Here is a 20,195-nt window from a genome sequence, read left to right as displayed (position 1 = left end):
GCCCTGACTCAGGAGATAGTGCGTGTCCCTTGGGGCCCCTGACTCAGCAGGCAGCTTGCATCTCCCTGGGCCCCCAACTCAGCAGGCAGCGCGTGTCTCCCAGGGCCCCCGACTCAGGAGGCAGTGCGCGTCTCCCGGGGCCCCAACTCAGCAGACAGTGTGTGTCTTCTGGGGCCCCCGACTCAGGAGGCAGTGCACGTCTCCCAGGCCCCGACTCGAGGCAGTGCACGTCTCTCGGGGCCCCTGACTCACCAGGGAGTGCGCGTCTCCCAGGGCCCCCAACTCAGGAGGCAGTGTGTGTCTCCTGGGGCCCCCGTCTCAAGAGGCAGTGCACATCTCCCGGGGCCCCCGACTTAGGAGGCAGCACGTGTCTCTCAGGGCCCCTGACTGCATGACTTTCACCGTCAGCCTCCTCAGCATGTCATACAGGACGCAGGTGAACAGGAGTTTCTGCTCGGCTCTAGGAATCAGCCCTGACACTGTGGTCAGTGTCATCCCAGGGAGCTGAGCTTGGCTGCTGCGTGGGGGCCTGTCCTGGGATATCCTGGGAGCTCTGTGGGAAAATGAGGAGCTCCCAAGCCCAGAGCTGCAAAGCGAGGACCGGATCTTCCCAAGAGCCCTGAGCGGGTGGACAGAGCGGCAGCTTCCCAGTCCCATTGGGACGCAGCAGCTTCCTGGGGCACACCGTGTCTCTTCCTTCTTCAGGTCCTGGGCTCCTGTCTGTGTCCTGAGCAATCTGCTCAGAAGCCAGACAGAAGTCCTAGGAAGAGGGACTCACGCAGCTTCGGGCCTGCCTGCTGTCATTTCCCTGGGCCCAGCGTGACTGGGACTCAGAGGAGTCACGCAGACCCAGTGGTACAGGCTGGGGTGGGGAACCTGGGCTCTGCCCACTGTGTAGCCTCGCCCTGTGTGTGCTGTGTTCACAGAGGCAGAGGCCTCTGCTCCCAGCCCACCCTGTAGCCACACTGCTGGTATGAGGTGGAGCTCACGCCTGCTGCACAAAGTCCTGACATGGTCAAAGCAGGTGCCGAGGCAAAGCCAGGGCTGCTGGCATTTACTGGGTCTGGGGGCGCCGAGCTCTGGGGCCCTCTTCACCTTGGTGGGCTCTCAGGGGTGCTGGCCTGGGTCCTTATGAGGAGCCCCTGACGTAACCCTGTTCTCGTCAGGCATTCCCTGAGCCATCTCCAGCATTACTTCCTCCCCCGGCCCAGGTTCTGACCAGCTGCCCTCTGTGTCCACAGGAGCGGGACGGCATGCGGGCCATCCTGGGCTCCTGTGACAGCGAGCTGACCCCAGCCGAGTACTCGCCCCAGCTGATCTGGCACATGTGGGAGGCCGAGGACGAGGTGCAGAAGGTGCACAGCCACAGCACCAAGATGGAGGTGAGGAGCCGTGGGCATGGGGCTCATGTCACCAGGCGGGGTCTTCTCCCTGGTGGGCCTTGGCAGAGCCCGGAGGGTGGAGGTCTGGGCCATGGCCTCCCCAGTTCCTCGCTGGCAGGTGTCCATCGAGGAGGGCATCCATGGGCTGCTTCCTCTGCACGTGGATCCGAGTTAATTATCACAGTAGCACCTGCAGCATTCTCAGCTGTCAGGGCGTCCCAGGTGACCCCAGCCTGCAGGCGGGTGACAGAGGGACAGTGCTCCTTTGATGGTTAGGGATGCCTTCAGGATGCCTGTCAAAGGGCCACTCAAGGTCCTGCCCCTGTGAGGGGCATCTGCCAAGGATGTGTGTGTACCAAGACCTGGTCTCCGGGTACTCAGAGTTGGTGCCAGTGCTCTGGTTCCCACCACTGGGAAGGCTCTGTTGGGGCCTGATGGGCAGGGCCTGAGGCGCAGGGGTACCCAGCTGGCTACAGAACTGGAAGAGGGGTTCCTCCTTCCTACGGCTTCCAGCCTGCATCCCTCTCCCGGCTCCAGTGTCCTCCCAGGATAGGTGGTGTCAGCCTTGGCTTCTGCCTTTTCCCTGGCCCATGGGCCACCGTGATGCTCTGTGCCTTTGTCTAGCCCCAAGCAGCTCTCACCTGTGCAGGGGGAGGAAGCAGGTGGGCATTGCCAGGCCTGGGTGGAGGCCATGTCCACACTCCCTGGGCCAGGGGCTCCCAGCACACTCTTCCCAGCCCAGGGTCGAAGGGCCCATGTTCCCTCGGGATTTGCATGGAGAACATGGGCACAGCGCAGCCCTGCCTGGATGTGGTGGGATATGTGCCAGGGTCTTCTGGCCTTGTTGGCACATGCCACCACAGGGTGACTTGCTGTTCAGCTCTGCCCGGCCCTGTATCTGATCGCTCAGCCTCACTGTCACCGTGACTTATGTGGTATGGGTGCTGTTGTGACTTGAATTTTGCTCATGAGGAAACTGAGGCCCAGGAGGAGGTCAAGGGACATGCTCAGGTCAGTGAGCTGGCGTGTGACGCCACCAGGCCACCTCTTGGAGGGTCTGGGCCTGCAGTTTCTGCTGCCACAGCCGAGCTCTATGAACTCCTTGGTCTCAGGGCTCACTCTGTCCAGGTTGGGCCTTGATGGTAGAGACTGGTGAGATGGAGATACAGATGAAGGCCTTGGTGTGGCCTGTTGCCCTGTCCTAGGCTGCTGTGTCCATTTCTCATTCAGCCAGTGACCAGCTGTAAGAAGACTTGGGTCCGCCAGGGGTGAGCCAGGCTCACAGGCGTGATGACAGCCACCTTCCAGCCAGGCTGCTAAGCACACACAGCAGGCCAGGCCCTGTGCCAGGGGATGTCTGACAGAGCCTCTGGGCCCTGGAGCTGAGCTTCTGAGTAGGGGAGACATTTAACGAGCAAAGATAAATAACATGGAGGTTAGGAGGTGCTGAATTTATGGAGAAAGGATTGTAATGGAGGGTCTCAGAGAGCTGTGCTGCATGGCTGTTCAAGGAGGATGGGAGGAGGTCACCAAACCATCTAGAATGTTGCTTGGCACATGGTTCAGTGGTTTAGAGGGGTCGCGGGCACAGAGGCTCATGCATTGGGGATGGCGTGTGGCGAGAATGAAAGGTCCCAGCGCAGGAGGCCCCAGGCCCAGGGGCCCGAATGCACTGGCTACACCTTGCTCGCACGGAGGCCACGCCAAAGGGCCCCAGGGCTATGCTGTGTCGTCGCCTGTGAGCCCTTACCACCACACTTGACAAGAATGAACCCTGAACTCTGATCAGTGCTGGTGGCATTCAAGCCTGCTCCAGCCCCTCTGGGCCCAAGTCTCCATGTGTGAAGCCACCCTCAAGACACTTGTACTACCCCCTGCTGTGGTCTTCTGATGCCCGGCCCCTGCTGTCTGTCCTTTCTGTGTCCAGTGGCCCCCGGTGTGCAGGGCCTTCTGCTCAGGGCCTAGACTTTCAGTCCTCATGGGAAAGGTTAGGTCTGGCTGTATGTGGGAGCTGTCGTAAACCTTAGTGCATTAATAGCCATCTCATTACAACACCCTTGGCTCCGAGTGAAGCATTAACGACGAAAGATTTGCGGGGAGGCTCTCTGACCCCTTCTGCTGTCCCCGGTGTTTTTCACGCTCAGTGATTTCTCCAGCCTATGTTTGTCCTCTGCACTCTGAATGTCTTGTCACGGGCCTGGCCGTGAGCACACCTAGTGTCATGAGTTCTGGTGTTTCGTGTGTTGAGGCGATCAAGGCTGTCAGGGACCTCAGCACTCATTGACCAGATGCTGGCACTGTTTGGGCACCTTGCTTGCACCTTGCCAGGCAGCTTGGAGCCTCGGCCCTCACCCTGCTAGTGGGATGTACACTGGGGACTCTTCCCCTCCTTTCCCATGGTGGGGTGTGCGGGCAGCTTATTCCCCTTCCTGTCCGTCCCCTGGAGTTTCAGGAAATTGGGCACATGGAGAGTTGGGTCCATTGGGTCTAGAGCAGGGTCGGATGCCACCAGCACTGACCAGTCCTTGTGCCAAGGCTGTCGCCGTACTCACTATGAGAGTTCACATGGCTGGTCCTCCCCTGAGCCCTTATAGCCACCTCTGCCCATTCCCCTGGGTGCCTTCTGGAAGCAGGCCAGCACCCGCAGGCTCCTCCCCAGACCCCTCCTCTCTAGCCCATGTCTGTGTTGATGGAGACAGCCATGGTCTCCACTGCTGGTGCAGATCCCAGTGAGGTCTTCTGGGCTGCTCCCTGATCCTGTGCAGGTGCCACCACCCTCTGAGGCCTGTGGGGCAGCCACCACCACACTCTGCATGACAGTGTGACCCTGCGCCTCACCTCGTTAGAGAGGGTACCTCTGTGTCAGTCCTCTCCTCCCAGGAGCCTGGGAGAGGAGTCCTTGCCCTTCTGCATCAGCAGGACCAGGTCACCTGTGGAGCCTCTGCCCTGCCTTTCCCTGAAGCGACAGTTGGGTGGGAGGCTGGGGGTGCAGGGGGCTTCTGGGTTTGGTTTCTCTTATTCTCTGAGCAATATAAATCTCATTTGGTCTAGATAACATTTATGATAGGCAATTAGCGTGGATGGGCTTCTGTAGATATTTGTTGTTAATAATTATTGCTCACTATACAGTGATTTTTTTAAAACCCTAAGTGAAATTTGAGTTGGTCTTTTGCATGTAGGTAACATATGTGTTTCAGCATGAGGAAGATGAGGATGTGTGAAGTGTGTAAGGGAATCAAAGAAAGATAGTGTCCAATACTGGCAGCCAGTGAAGTTGTTTGAAGTTATTACTGATGACAGTATGATTTTCAAATGGAATTTGGTAAGTCGCTTCACTGGCTGGAAAAGAAAGTTGATTCTGAATGGAGGAGATCAAACCTAAACAGTGCATTATTTTTGTTATACTTATGGTTGTATATAATAAATATAGCTTGTTTAAGCCAAACATTGTGGTAGACTTTCTTACAGAAATTTGTCTTTGTGTATATGGAGGATTTTCCCTGTGCACTTTTAAGGAAATGAAAATGTGTAATGACTACTCCAGTGATGCTGATAGGCTAGCAGATGATTGATTGCTCAGAGGTTAAGTTGTGAGAGAGAGAATTCTCTAAACAGTAGTAATTACTGCTTATTCACACTCCATTCAGCTTTCCCTGCCAGTTCCGGGTATGGCCTCAGATCTCCTGCCGCTTTGGAAGGCACATGGCGTGGGCCTGGTACATGGTTGTATCTGCTCATCCAGGGGAATACCACGGCAAGGCTCATCAGAGCCCTTCCTCAGGACTGGAAGGAGGACACCCAGAGAAGTGGTTCTCATGTTTCACTGTGGTTGGTAAGCAGGGGAGGTTGTGTTTTCAGTCATGGAAAGAAGTCAGCATATCAGGACAGGTGAGGTTCTAATGCAGTAACGCGTGCTGTGAAATTCTCAGTGGCCTCATACGACAATCATGTATTTCCTTCTCATACACAGTTTGCCACAGGTCCAGGTGAGTCCTTCATGGGTCAGTAAATTGCCTTTTTGTTTTTGCTTGTCAGTATGAATTGGGCTTTTGTTTCTTGCAGTCAAAAGGGTCTTGTGAAAAACAAACACATTGGCATTGTATTCAGTGGAAAAGAACACTATTTTGAGAGACAAGCAGTAGAAAGGGCTGGGAATAGCATTAAGATTTACTTTAACACTGACATAGGCCTGCACTGTCCCGATTGGAAGCTCTTAAGCTGGACTAGTAGTGCTCCTTATTTTATAGAGAGGAGAGCTGAGGTCAGGTAATTTGCAGAGAACTCAGGCCACTTGCTAACGGTCACATGGAAATTTAAGGATAGGGACTTAAATCGGAAAAAGATTTTCTGATTCCTCATACAGTGATCTTTCTATTGTTTTATGTTTTCTCATAAGTAAAGATGGAACTTATACAGAAAAGTTTTGAGGGCCACTTCTTCATAAGGCATGTAAAGGGGAGAGGAGAGGTGTCCATGAGGTTGGCCACCACAGTGGGTTCATTGCCTACAAACTGGGCATTATATTAAAAAGTTTTGCAAGTTATTATTTATGGGAGAAGAAGCAATACTTGGATTAGAATAACTGTTCATAGAAGAATAATATGGGTCCTGGGAGAGACACTGGGGCATCGTCTCATCATGCAGCACAGAGTCACGTGGGTCTGACCCAAGGACAAACTTGTCTTATTAACCTGTTTTGCTCAGTGTATCCTGACCTTAGTGTCTGTTTTAAAACATACTGGTCACTGAAAGGATTTCCCCCTCCTTGGCATTCTGTCATCTGGTAGAGAACAATAATGATTGCCAACAGGACAGAGTGGGCCGAAATGCTGTAGTGGTAGATGACGCTCTTCCATTATGGGACCCTTTATTTTTAGGGGCTGAGAAAGGAGGCTATATAATTATAGACTATAATTAATTAATTAGATAGGAATGAGGGACCCTAATGATTCTTTGATGTACCTAAGAGCAAATTAATGAAAACCTCGGAAGGCAGAAGAGAGCCTCCCTGACTAATCTATGTCAATTTTGAGAGACACTAAGTAGTTATCTGTTAGCAAGTTCCTAGCATGAAAACTTCAGACAAGGAAATCTTGAAAATAATTACCCTTGTGAAAGGAATTTAAAGTACAGGGCAATTGGATCTTAAAAGTCTGGGAGTCTACCAATTCTTTCATCTCTCTACCTCACAGGGCTGCTATAAGTATTACCTATTACAATGCCACTAAGCCACATAAAACACTGCATAGTACACAGCAGGCACTCAATAGATGTTAGCAAATTGTGTATATTATAAAACTGTTTATAAAACAATGTAATTGTCATCATAGGTAGAGAAAAAATACTGCAATCATATTGTATTATTCCATTTTCACCCTGCTGATAAAGACATACCTGAGACTGGGAAGAAAAAGAGGTTTAACTGGACTTTCAGTTCCATGTGGCTGGGGAGGCCTCAGAATCATGGTGGGAGACAAAAGGCACTTCTTGCATGGTGGTGGCAAAAGAAAAAATGAGGGAAAAGCAAAAGCGGAAACACTGATAAACGCATCAGATGTCTTGAGACTTTATCATGCAAATAGCAAAGGAAAGACTGGCTCCCGTGATTCAGTTACCTCCCACTGGGTTCCTACCACAACACCTGGGAATTCTGGGAGATATAATTCAAGTTGAGATTTGGGTAGGGACACAGCCAAACCATATAACATATTTAAACCTTTGAGCACTGGACTTAGCTAATCTTGTTTCCAATATTAGATATGTCTAAAGAATTCAGTGCTTATTTGTGAGGCAGGAATGGAGGGAAGAGAGCGGGAGCAATTTTTGAAAATACCACTGTTTGACTTTACTTGATACAATCATGTGAGAGTAGTTAAAAGGAGTTTAGCAGGTTCTTCAGGTCCTGCTGAGGGCAATTACTTTGTGTCCTTGATAAAGCAGTCTCAAGGCCATTATAGAGCACATACTGTGGGAGTGAAAGGCAGCTGAGGAAAGCTGCAGTTGTAAATCTGCTGGTGGGGGAGATCAGTGAGACGCAGAGAGAAATATCAAGTGAGGAAGTTAATGCTGGATCAAGATGACGGGATGCTGCTGGGTGAAAGGGAGAGAGGAAGAGGCTTGGCCGTGCAGCAGTGAGCCTGGAAGAAGTATTTGCTGCCCTGTACATGGAAGGATACATCAGAACACTGACATGCACCTGTGTGTATATGCATGTGTAGACACACACACACACAGTTTGGTTTCTTGAAGAGAAAGAAGCAAGCATCTTTGAAAGGCAACTCACTTTCTCACTGGGTTCATTTGGACTCTGAGCTGCAAACCTGACTTTATAGAGAACTCATTCACTCCATTTTCCTGGACAGTCGTCCTTCAGAGCCCTGCACTGGCTGGCCACTCTCCCTTTCCTGGGTGGTGAGTGTAAGCTTTATTCTCTGTAGGTTTATTGCCGAGTTAAAAACGAGGAAACTGAGGCCAGCACAAGAAAATTAGATGCCAATTTATTCAGCTCCCGGGCGAGGTTCTGTGGTCCTAGGGAGAGGGGCTAGGGAAGTCATGCCTGAATCCTCTCAGGAGTGGGGTTTTATAGGGAGTGAAGGCATTTGATTGGATTTGGAGAAACAGGATGTGGATGGGGTGAGCTGCTATTGGTAGGTAGGTGGGATTTCCAGTGAGCGGGCTAAGTGCTGAGTGCAGAGGGGATTTCCAAGGGTGGGGTTGGGGATTTCCAAGGGCGGGCTAGGTGCCGAGTGCAGAGGGGATTTCCAAGGCGGAGCTAGACGATGGGCATATTCTGATAACGTAATTTTCAATGAGGGAGATGGGCGTGTCTGAACTCCTGGCGAGGCAACCAGCCTTACAGTGAGCATCTTGGAAGGGCTGCAGTCTGTCTTGGCAGTGTGTCCCCAGCATACAGCCCTGAAAAACCTGAGTCTTCCTTCTGTGGTTTGTGGGCTCCCCGGAGCGGGAGTGAAGGTGATTATAATGTGTCAGATTCTCATTTGGGGTGGGAAGTGTTGATCTGACAGAGATGAAAGCCTTTGGCTGGGGAGAGGTGTGTGAGGTGCAGTGTGGTGAAGATTCCCGGGTCAGACTGTGATGTCAGTGGCGCCTGAGGGAACAGCTTGCACTCAGCCTTCAGCAGTTGGAATCTGTTGGCTCAGCCTTCAGCAGTTGGAATCCATTGGGAGGGCAGTTGGCCAATCCTGGGCCTGAGAGTCTGGCCATTGGAGACCTCATCAGCCTGTTACCTTTGCCTCCAGGTAGAAAGAAAATAATCTAAGGATTTGTGCAAGTCTGCATTCCTAGGCGAGTTTGTGTAACTGATACCAAACTGGGAGGAAGGCTGTGGAAGAGGCCGTGGAGGCCTGCTCACCAGCCCCGGGCTGTTGGCCAGAGACACACTCCTGCTCCTGCCTGTGACCCAGCAGTTGACGGTTAACTGTTATGGCAGCATTACATGGTGAGGAGGGTGCTTGCTTGTTCATACGATAGTAGCAAAAATATTTATTAAGTTCTTATTGTTACCAGGTGTTCTTAGACTTGGTGTTTTTCAGGGCTGCATGCTGGGGACACACTGCCAAGACAGCCTTGTTACCAGGTATTCTGTTAAGCCCGTTTAAACACCCTGAGGTTCTCTAAGAAGTTTTATGATACTAAAATGTAACTGAGGCATACCTTATATTTTCCTAATTTACATGGGGTAAGTGATAGAAACAGTGACTCCAGGGGTTCCTGTGACTTTTCGTTACTCCAAGAAGTCAGAAGAGAGACTGGTGAGAAAATGAAAACTAAAACAAATTGATCAGAAGGAAGCTTGGAAAGGTAGTGCTGAAGAAGAGAAAACTACAGACACTCTGCATTTGTGTAACAGAGAAAGATTCATCCTTATTGCAAGGGCATGTGTTTAATTGAGCAAGGGCTGAGCATAAAGATTTGTTTGCCTTATAAAGGTGAAGGCTTACGTCCAGTCGCCTGTTGAAAGGGAGCCAGGATCTGTGTGATTTCCCGTGTGGCAACCCACTGTGCTGGCTGAAACAGCGGTGCTGAGATTCGCAGCTTTTTTTTGGCCTGGGAATCTCCTGGCCTGGCTACCTGTTTCAGTCCCCTTTTTAATCAGATGAATGGGTGACTCTGCCCTTCCCGGAGCTCCAGTCGCCAGCTAAAACAGTGCCCGGACCTCGAGAACCGCTGCCCTGGGGCGTTGGGAAAGCAGCCATGCTGGTGACCTGCGGGGCTCCTCCGCCTGGGAATCTCCTGGTCTGTGGGCAATAAAAATCCGTCTGGAAATGCGGCGTCCACTCACCCTCTGCGCTTTCACTGGGAGGTGCAATCCTGAGCTGCTCCTAATCGGCCATCTTCGCATTACCTCAAGTGTATATATTTTGAAAGTATGTGATAAAATATCAGTATTGGCCCTGTATTAATTCTTACTAAGGGAGTATCCATTTATCATGATTGTTTCTCCTAGTGGCTTGAACTCAAATTTAACCATTAGGAACACTGTAGCGCTACATTTGCTTGTTTTATATATCAGATTGATAGTTTTGTTTTAGCATGCTTATTATTTTTGACACAATATTTGTTCAGTCATTAAAAGATTCATTCTGCCCTTTAAACAATTTTAGAAATAAGTGTAAGGTTTTCAGAAAGGAGAGTATTAGTTTGTTATGGCTGCTATTAGAATACTAGTCATACTGGATTAAGGACTCACCCTATGGGCCTCATTTTACCTTAATCATCTTCTTAAAGGCCCTGTCTCCACATACAGTCACATTCTGAGGTACTGGGGGTTAGGGTTTCAACATATGAGTTTTGGAGGAAAACAATTTAGTCTGTAACAGAGAAGAGTGTACATTTTAGTTTCTGTCCTAACTTTTCTTGGCTTTCCATTGTGTAAAACAGGTAATTTTTGTGTAGCTTACATTGGACAGTTTCTCCTGCTTAATTTTTTCCTCTGCATAAAACAAACATTTTTGGCACTTTCAATTTTTTTTTTCTCTTAACAGCAAAGAACATATGTGGGTTTATGCAGCTTTATGCAGTTCTGCATTTCCTTCAACAACATTTATTGGTAGATCTAAACACACAGGGAACAGAAACCACAATGAGAGTAGGGAGTAACATTTTCTGTGAAGCTTTCTTCCTTGATTAAAAAACAAATTTTTGGAGGAGATTTAGGAAGAGGGTATGAGTTTTAACAAGACAAGAGAAACATTTCCTATAAAGAGACGGGAAGCAAGCAGTTTGAATGAAGGGAAGACTGTCTCTTTCACAGGCTACGAAGGCAAATGGAAATAATTATAATACAAATTTGAACATAAGAATTTTGAGAAGACACAAACATTCAGACCCACAGTAGTCACTTAAACAATGATGACATCAAGGTCAGTTTTAAGGAAAGGTTGGAATATGTTCTTTGAATAGTAACACAGTCTTACAACACTCTTGCAAAAGAAGAAAGAGTAATAAATTCACTTCTTCATGTGGAACCCTGGACAAATGATGGCAGTTATATGGACTGTTTCTACTGTGAATTTTAATAGTCTAAATTAGGGACAATATAGATTATTTCCTTGAATAAGGAGAAAAAAGACCCCTACAACAGTGCTGTTCAACAGAAACAAAACATGTAGTGAAGATGACAGAAGCAAGTTAAAATATTCTAGCAGCCACTTTAAAAAAGCAAGTGAAATTAATTTAACAATAAAACTGACTTAACTACATTTATTCCAGAATATTAGAATTTTTGCTTCTGATTATTATAGAATTATTTAATGAAATATTTTACATTCTTACATTTGTTCTGTTGTCTTTGAAATCCAGTTGTATTTTACACTCACAGCACATCTCACTTTGGAGTAGCAACTTTTCAAGTCTCCAACAGCTACTTGTCACTAATGGCTATTCTGTTGAGCAAGCATAGCCGTATAAACTTGGTGAATTTCCGAAACAGTGTCTTTTTAGTTTTCTTGCCAATAACATTTGCAACAGCAAAGCTAGTGTGAATTTCTTTTTCTTTCAGAATTTCTTGGCTAGATTTATTCTTACTGCAGATCTTAGCAAGCTCAGCATACCTTTGTTTATTTCTTTCCTTATTAAATCAAGAACTTGCACCCTTTAATTTAAAGGAACTACTTTATGGCTTCTCTATGACATATCTGAATTGCCAGCATCACAACTGATGCATTTTGGGGTTACTATTAATTAAAATAAGCTTGACTTATCACAGACACTGGGACACCATGACAGTTTATCTGATAAGCAAGATGGCTACAAAGTGAATGAGGGTTGGGGGGTGTCTACAGCATGGAGACGCTGGACAAAGGGAAAATTCATGTCTTGGTTGGGACTGAGCAGTACCATGTGAGATTTTATCATGCTACTCAGAGCAGCGCACAATTTAAAATTATGAATTGTTTACTTCTGGAGAATTTTCCATTTAATATTTGGTACTGTGGTTGACTTTGTGATTAACTGAAACTGCAGAAAGTGAAACTGTGCATAAGGGTGGTGGGGGTGGGGGGAGGGGGGACTATTGTACTTAGTTCTTTAAAACAAAAATTCCTTGTCGAGTACCTGTTGTGTGCTGGGCACTTGGCTTACGGCAGATGTTGTAAAGATGAGTAGGGACTCTTGCCTTCCAAAGAAATAAGAATCTTGAGGTCAAAGCAGATAAATAGATTATTAGCAATTAGATAAGGTAAAAGATGGAAACATAATATAGCAGAAAGAGCTTTGAATTTGGATTCAGAAAGTTTTGATTTTGATTCTACTTTTAATACTTTTTAGACATGTGACCTTGGCTTATGTATCTCTTGGAGCCCCTTTAACCTTACTGGGAAACTGCTGATTAAATGCCTGGTATCTAAGAAGCACTTGATAATAGTATATTTATATGTATATTTAAATATATATATTTAAATTTATCAAGTGCTTATTAGATGTGTGTGTGTATATATATATTTTTAAAGCATTGAGAGAGACAAAACACCTGGTTACTGAGTCTGTTAAGTATATGGGGAGAGACTGGGAATGGGTTTCATAGTAGAAGCGATAAGCAGGTGTTTACAGGGATGTTATCAGCGAAAAAAAGGCACTATTAGCAGTGGAGTCAGTGTGCATAAAGGCAAAGGACAATAAACATTGGTTGAAAGACACAGCTTCTCTAGGTCATTTTTAGCCCATGGCTATGTATTTTTAAAAAACAGACATAGGTTTGAATGCCATTTCCACAACTTAATAGTTGTAAATAATTTTACCTGTGGATCTTGGCTTCCTTGACTGAAAAATAGAGATAATACCAAAAACCCCTCTCGTGTCCCTTTCCAGTTACTACCTCTTAAGTTAACAATTTTCTGACTTCTTACAGATAGTGACCTTTTTTCAACTTTTAATAAATAGAATCATGCAGTATTTACTCTGTTTCTGGTTTATTTTGTTCAACATTATGTTTGTGTGCTTCACTCATATTGTTCCATACAGGTGTAAATAGTTTGTTCTTATTATTGTGTGATATTTCATTGTGTGAATATACTAAGTGATTTATCTGTTCTAATGTTGATGAATATTTGGTAATTTTCACATTTTGGCTATCATAAATAGTGCTTCTTTGAATACTGTAATAATATATATGGCTTTTGATGGACGTAAGTATGCGTTTTTAAGGGTGCAATTCCTGGGTCATAAAATACGCATGTGTTCAAATTTTTCAGCAGATTGCTGCTGAACAATTTTCCAATGTGATTATCAATATACACTTCTGCCAATAGTGTATGGCAGTAAGGATGGGGATTTTGGCTTACTCATTTTTTCATATTTCACTTAATAGACTTGGGTTTGCTTTTTAAAAATATGATTATGATCATGTCATTGTCATGCCTAAGCAAAGCCCTTTAGCAGCTCTCGTTGCCTTTAGGACAGAGCAACTCTTGACTTATCAGGTACTTGGTGATTTGTCCTGGCTCTGCTCTAGCTACACCTTTATCTCTAGAAGCTTCTCTTTGGCATCATGTCCCTCAGTGTAATTGAGTTAACTTCCAGTTTTCCTGTCCTTTGTTTTCTGGCATTCATTTCCAGACCTTGACCCACACTGTTACCTTTGCCAGAGCTGCCAAACTGTCTTCCAAAGTACCGTTATACATTCGCACAAACAGTTAATGAGATCCTGTTGTTCCACATTTTTGCTAGCATTTGGTGTTGTCAGTGTCCTGGATTTTGGCCATTTAAATAGGCATATAGTGGTATCTCGTTGTTTGAATTTTCATTTCCCTGATGACATATAATGTAGGGCATTATATGTCATACAAAGAATATATATCATATAAAGAATCTTCATTTGAAAATTATCTTGAGAACAGTTAATATTAATGTCTGTGTTTTAATGTAAAAAAGTTGGAAAATTGAGACCTTTTGTGTTGACTTAAGTCTAATTCATTACTTTTCTTCAGGCATATAGGTTTAATAACAGGCTGTATTCTATTTTATATATAATATAAATTATACCCTTTAAATATAAATTTGGTTTATATCTTTTGAACTACCTTAACATTACAATTACCTTAATTATTAAAAGAATACATAGCTATAGTGTATCTAGTAAACTAACAATTGTCATGCTGGTGTAGTCATTTAGTTCTGTTCCCAAGGAACATGCTTTTGAGAGGTAGTACTTGCTTTTCCAGACAGTAATCTCAAGAAGATAGTTCATGTCAGTGTTTTATATTTTATTTTTTAATGCAGTTAGATTAGGAAATAGATTTTTGGCAGTCTTTTTATCTGATATAATTAAATTACATTGTAATATTTAAATCATTTAAATTTCTAACATTGGAATTTTGAAACACTGTACAGAAGCATTGAAAAGTAATAAAAGTGACTTCATACATGATTTGTAAAATCCAATTTTAATACTTCATAAATCTTTGTATGTTGGGGGAGAGATTTTTGGGGGTTAAATATAGACTTGAAGTTAATATGATGAATCTTCTGTGAGTTGATATTGGTGATTATTGACCTAGTTTCATCCATCAGTTATCAGCATAATGTTTTAGAGGAATTAAGATCTTACTATTCATAAGTATTAAAAGCCCTCAGCATTGTAAGTCACAGACATTTTAGTCTTACTTCTCCTAAATGGACCTATTGGTTTTTGTTTTGGTTTTCTACTGAGTTTGCTTGCTCTGTTCCTGCAAACAGGGAAGGCACTGAAATGTATAGGCATCCTACAGAACAGAGGGACAGTGTCTTACGTATTTGCAGACAGGTTCAAAGCTTTCAGTTATTTGGATGAAGATTTGTTGAACAACAGAGAAGGTCAAACTTTGGAGAGAGAGGATAAAGAAATATTTTTTTCAAAATTATATTCTTGAATATATTCTTTTCCTGTATGATATGTTTTAGATTTTAAAAAATGACCCTTCTGGAAATCAAAAACAGGGCTTTTATTTTTCTTTTAACTTACCGAAAGAAGAGTTGCCTATAGTTTTTTCCTTCCATGGTAATATGAATTTCTTCCTCTCTCTCTGTTGTAAGAGATATTGTAAATAACAGTTTGTGTAGCAATGTAAATGCACTTTTAGTGTTTTTTCTCAAACTACATTTCTCTGATTTACTTATCAAGGACTGACTTGTTAACTTTTATTAGAACTATTTTTTTTGCCCAGGAGTATTAGCTGTTATTATTATTTTTGAGACAGGATCTCACTCTGTCACCCAGGCTGAAGTGAAGTGGCATAATCATAGCTCACTATAGTCTCGACCCCTTCCCCAGACTCAAGTGATTCTCCCACCTCAGCCTCCTGAGTAGCTGGAACCACAGGTGTACTTTCTTTTATTTTCATTTCTTGCTGTGTTGCCCAGATTGGTCTTGAACTCCTGTGCCCAAGTGATCCTTCTGCCTTGGCCTCCCTGAGTATTGGGATTATAGGCATCAGCCACCACACCTGACCAATATTAATTATTTTGGAAGTACATTATTTTCTGAAGTTCAAATTTAATGATTTGAAAAATGTTTCTCTTATTTCTCTACCAGAATTTGATAAATAATGGTAACAATTTGGCAACCATTAAAAATAATAATGCTAAAATTTGATAGATCTGTAGTTCTTTAGATTTTGTAAAAATGTGTTTTTGTGAATAAACTAATAAGTGAATGTTGACAATATACAACAATTTTGGTTATTTCAATTTACATTTAAGACTTATGTCTTAAAACACTCAAAACACATTAATTTATTAGGCCAGAAAAAAATGTAATGCAACTCTTTTTCAGCAACAGATGTTATGTTTTTGTTATCATTTGCTCATGGTGTATTTCTGATTCTTTTGGCTTACATGATTTTAATCAAGTTTTGCATTGAACTGTATACTTATTGTATTACTCTGTTCTCACACTGCTGTAAAGAACTGCCTGAGACTAGGTTTATGAAGAAAAGAGGTTTATTTGATCACAGTTCCGTAGGTTACATGAGAAGCATGGCTGGTTGGCTTCAGGAAGCTTACAATCATGGTGGAAAGTGAAGGGGAAGCAAACACGTCTTCACATGGCGCAGGAGAAAGAGTGAAGGAGGTAGTGCTACACACTTTTAAACGACCAGGTCTCATGAGAACTCTATCACAAGACAGCATTATGGGGATGGTGCTGAATACCACCCCCAAATCCAATCACCTCTCACCAGCTCCCACCTCTAACACTTGGGGTCACAATTCAACATGAGATTTCAGTGGGGACACAGAGCCAAATCATATCACTTATTTATATAAAAATTAGCCAATTGATTTTTAAATTAAGAGTTATTAAAAGGCATACATGTTCATTCATTCATCAGATATTTGTTGAGTATTTATTCCAGCCCCACTTATAGGCTGGAAATAGATCTGTGAAGAAAACAAACAAAACTGCTTTTTTTTTTTTTTTTTTGAGGGGGCTAGTTGGTGATTTCAGAAAAGGTGGCCAGGGTGACATTGCTGAGTAAATGATAATTGAGTCATTTGAGATCTGAAGAATGTAAAGGAGTGGGCCATTGGGACATCTGGGGCAAGAGTTTCCTAGGTGAAAGAACCCAAATGCAGATACTCTGAGGCAGTGTTGTTGGTGCGTCTGATTAAGGTGGCTGGAGTGAAGTGAGCAAGAGGGACAGTGGATAAGTGAAGGTCAGGAAGGGCCACATCGTGTACAGCAGCCTTGAAGGACATTTAGGAAACTGGCTATTTCCCTGAGGGATGTGGGAAGTAATTGTAAGACTGAGCTAAAGAGTGACATGATCTGAGTGATGTTTCCACAGGATCATTCTGTTGCTGTGTAGAGAACAGAATGAAGGTAGGACCGGGGGTAGCAGGACAATCATTTAGGATTCAGAAGACTACTGAAATAGTGCAGTTAAGTGAGAATGTGCCTAGAACCTGGTCAGCAGCAATGAAGGTATTGAGTGGTTGGATTCTAGATTTAGAGCCAATCAGACTTAGGGGTAAGAGAGGTAAGTCATACATGACATGAGAGATTTTGGCCTGAGCCATTGAGAGAATGGAGTTTTCATTTACAAAGAGGATGGAGACTGTAAAGGAAAGTGTTTGGGAAAGTTTTACTTTAGAAATGCATGCATTAAACAACTTTAGGTAGAGTGGCATATTGTGAAAGGGTATTGTCAATTAATTTGCTTGAATTTGCTGTAGCTGTATGGTAAACATTGAACTCAGGTATCTAAGTCTTTTCTTCCTCTTTGCTTTTCATTTTCAAAATTGTTTTGGCTATTATAGGTCTTTTGAATAGATATGCATTTTTAGATGAGATTCTCAATTTCTACAATAAAGCTAACAAGGATTGCATTGAATCAATAGATCCATTTGGGGAGAATAAACATTCTAACAACATTGAGTCTTCTAATCCATGTACCTGGCATAGGTCTTCATTTAAGTGTTCTTTAATTTGCATTTGCAGTGTTTTTGGTTTTTGGTGTACAGGTTGAGTATTTCTTACCTGAAATGCATAGGATAAGAAGTGTTTCAGATTTTGGTTGTGCTTTTTTTTTTTTTTTTGAATATTTGCATTATACTTACTGATTGAGCATCCTTAATCTGAAAATTCATAATTTGAAGTGTTCCGGTGAGCATTTTCTTTATGCCTCATATTGGTTCTCAAAAAGTTTCAGATTCTGGAGGATTTCAGATTGCAGATTTTTAAATCAGGGATATTCAACTTATACTAGTTTTACACTTCTTTTGTTAAAGTTATTTTTACATATTCTATTTTTTTGAGATTGTTGTGTTTCGAAGTTTGATTTTAGTTTATAATTATAGAGAAATGATAGATTTTTGTGTATTTGCATACTGAGACTTTGCTAAATATGTGCTTATTCTAGTAGTTTTCATAGATTCTTTAGGATTTTCTACCTACAAGATTATATATGTTTGTTTGTGAGAAAAGACAGCTTTACTTTTTTCATTCTACCTGACATGTTTTTGTTTTTTCTATCTTAGAGTTTTGTTTTTTTTTTACATTATTTTGCTGGCTAGAATGTTAAGTGCAATGTTGAATAGAAGTGGTGAGAACAGACGTCTTTGCCTTGTTCCTGGTCTTAGAAGGAAAGCATTCAGTTTTTCATCATAAAGTTTGATGTTTGCTGTATATTTTTTATAAGATGACTTTTTCCTGGTTGAGGAATTCCCTTTCTACTTATACTTTGTTGAGAGTTTGTATCATGAATGGATGGTGTATTTTGTTGTATTTTTTTTCTGTCTCTATTTAGAGGATCTTAACCTTTTAAAAATACTTTATTAATTAACATGGTTATGTTAATTGATTATCAGGCATTAAACAGATCTTGCATTCCTAGGATAAGCCCCTCTTGGCCATGGTACATACTCCTTTCTTTATGTTGCTGCATTTAATTTTCTAATTTTTTTATGATTTTTGCTTTATGTTCATGAGCAATATTGGTCTTTGGTATCAGAATAAAACTGACCTTGTGACACTAATGGAAAATATTCTATTTTTTTGAAAGACTGTGTGTGGGATTGGTACTATTTACTTCTTAAATATTTGAGATAATTCACTAGTGAAACCATGTGCTTTTCAAAAAACACTGATTTTCGAGAGAGATCCAAGATGGCCAATTACTAGCAGCTCAGGATTGTAGCTCCCAGAGAAAGCGCACAGAAAGAGAGGACGCCACACTTTCAGATGAATTTTTGTTGCCCACGGACTAGGAGATTCCCAGCGGAGGAGCCCCACGGGTCGCCAGCGCAACTCTTGTGGCCAGCGTGGTGGTTTTGCCATCATTTCGGAGCGGTGGTTCTCGGTGCAGAGTAAACGGGACTGGGTCCCCTTTTGATCCACGTTTGGAGCCCCGGGAAGGCAGAGTCGCCCATTTACCTGATTGAAAAAGGGATTCAAGAGGGAAGCCAGACCAGAGATTCCCGGGCAGAAAAGCACCACAAATCTTAATGCCGCTGTTTTAGCCGGTGCAGTGGGTAGCTCAGATTTCGGCACTGGGAATCAAGTTGGACGTCCACTCAGAGACCTAATTTGAAAGTTGGCAATTACAAAGTCGACAGGTGGATAAACTCACAATGATGGGAAGAAACCAGCGTAGAACGATTGAGAATACCCAGAATCAGAATGCCTCTCCCTCTACAGGGGATCACAGTTCCTCATCATCAAGGGAACAAGGGCTGATGGAGAACAAGTGTGTTCCATTAACAGATTTAGGCTTCAGACGGTGGATAATAAGGAACTTTTGTGAGCTAAAAGAACATGTTCTAACCCAATGTAAAGAAACGAAGAACTTTGAAAAAAGGTTTGACGAAATGCTAATGAGAATAGACAATTTAGAAACAAAAATAAGTGAATTAATGGAACTGAAGAATATAATACGAGAACTTTGCGAAGTATGCACAGGTTTTAACAGTCGAATTGATCAAGCAGAAGAAAGGATATCAGAGGTCGAAGACCTACTGAATGAAATGAAACAAGATTTGAGAAGAAAGAGCAAAAAGGAATGAGCAAAGTCTCCAAGAAATATGGGACTATGTGAAAAGACCTAATTTACGTTTGATAGTTGTACCTGAATGTCATGAAGAGAATGAATCCAAGTTGGAAAATATTCTTCAGGATATTATTCAGGAAAACTTTCCTAACCTAGTAAGGCAGGACAATACTCAACTCCAGTTAATACAGAGAACACCACAAAGATATTCCTCAAGTAGAGCAACTCCCAGACACATAATCGCTGGATTCACTAGGGTTGAAATAGAGGAGAAAATTCTGAGGGCAGCTAGAGAGAAAGGTCAGGTTACCCATAAAGGGAAGCCTGTCAGACTTACAGCAGATCTCTCAGTAGAAACCCTACAATCTAGAAGAGAGTGGGGGTCAATATTCAATATTGTCAAAGAAAAGAATTTTCAACCCAGAATATCATATCCAGCCAAACTAAGCTTCATAAATGAAGGAAAAATAAATTTTTTCACTAACAAACAAGCACTCAGATTTCATCACCACCAGGCCTGCTTTACAAGACCTTCTGAAAGAAGCACTACAAACAGAAAGGAACAACCAGCTTCAGTCATCCCAAAAATTTACCAAAACGTAAAGAGTATCTCCATAATGAAGAATTTACATAAACTAATGGGCAAAATAGCCAGCTAGCATTAAATTACAATATTGAACTCACAAATATTAATCCTAAATTTAAACAGATTCAATGCCCCAATTAAAGATACAGACAGGGCCGGTCGCGGTTGCTCAAGCCTGTAATCCCAGCACTGTGGGAGGCTGAGGCGGGTGGATCACGAGGTCAAGAGATCGAGACCATCCTGGTC

General features: G+C 43.3%; 1 protein-coding gene across 1 annotated transcript in view; it reads left to right on the top strand.

Moving 5' to 3' along the window:
• LOC108312545 (sorting nexin-8-like) overlaps positions 1–20,195 on the top strand; it is a 111,217-nt gene that overhangs the window by 23,824 nt on the left and 67,198 nt on the right.

The sequence above is a fragment of the Cebus imitator genome, unplaced genomic scaffold, assembly GCF_001604975.1.
Source record: "Cebus imitator isolate Cc_AM_T3 unplaced genomic scaffold, Cebus_imitator-1.0 Scaffold126, whole genome shotgun sequence".
NCBI lineage: Eukaryota > Metazoa > Chordata > Mammalia > Primates > Cebidae > Cebus > Cebus imitator.
Note: the sequence above shows the minus strand (reverse complement) of the source record. Positions and strands in the feature narration are given on the sequence as shown.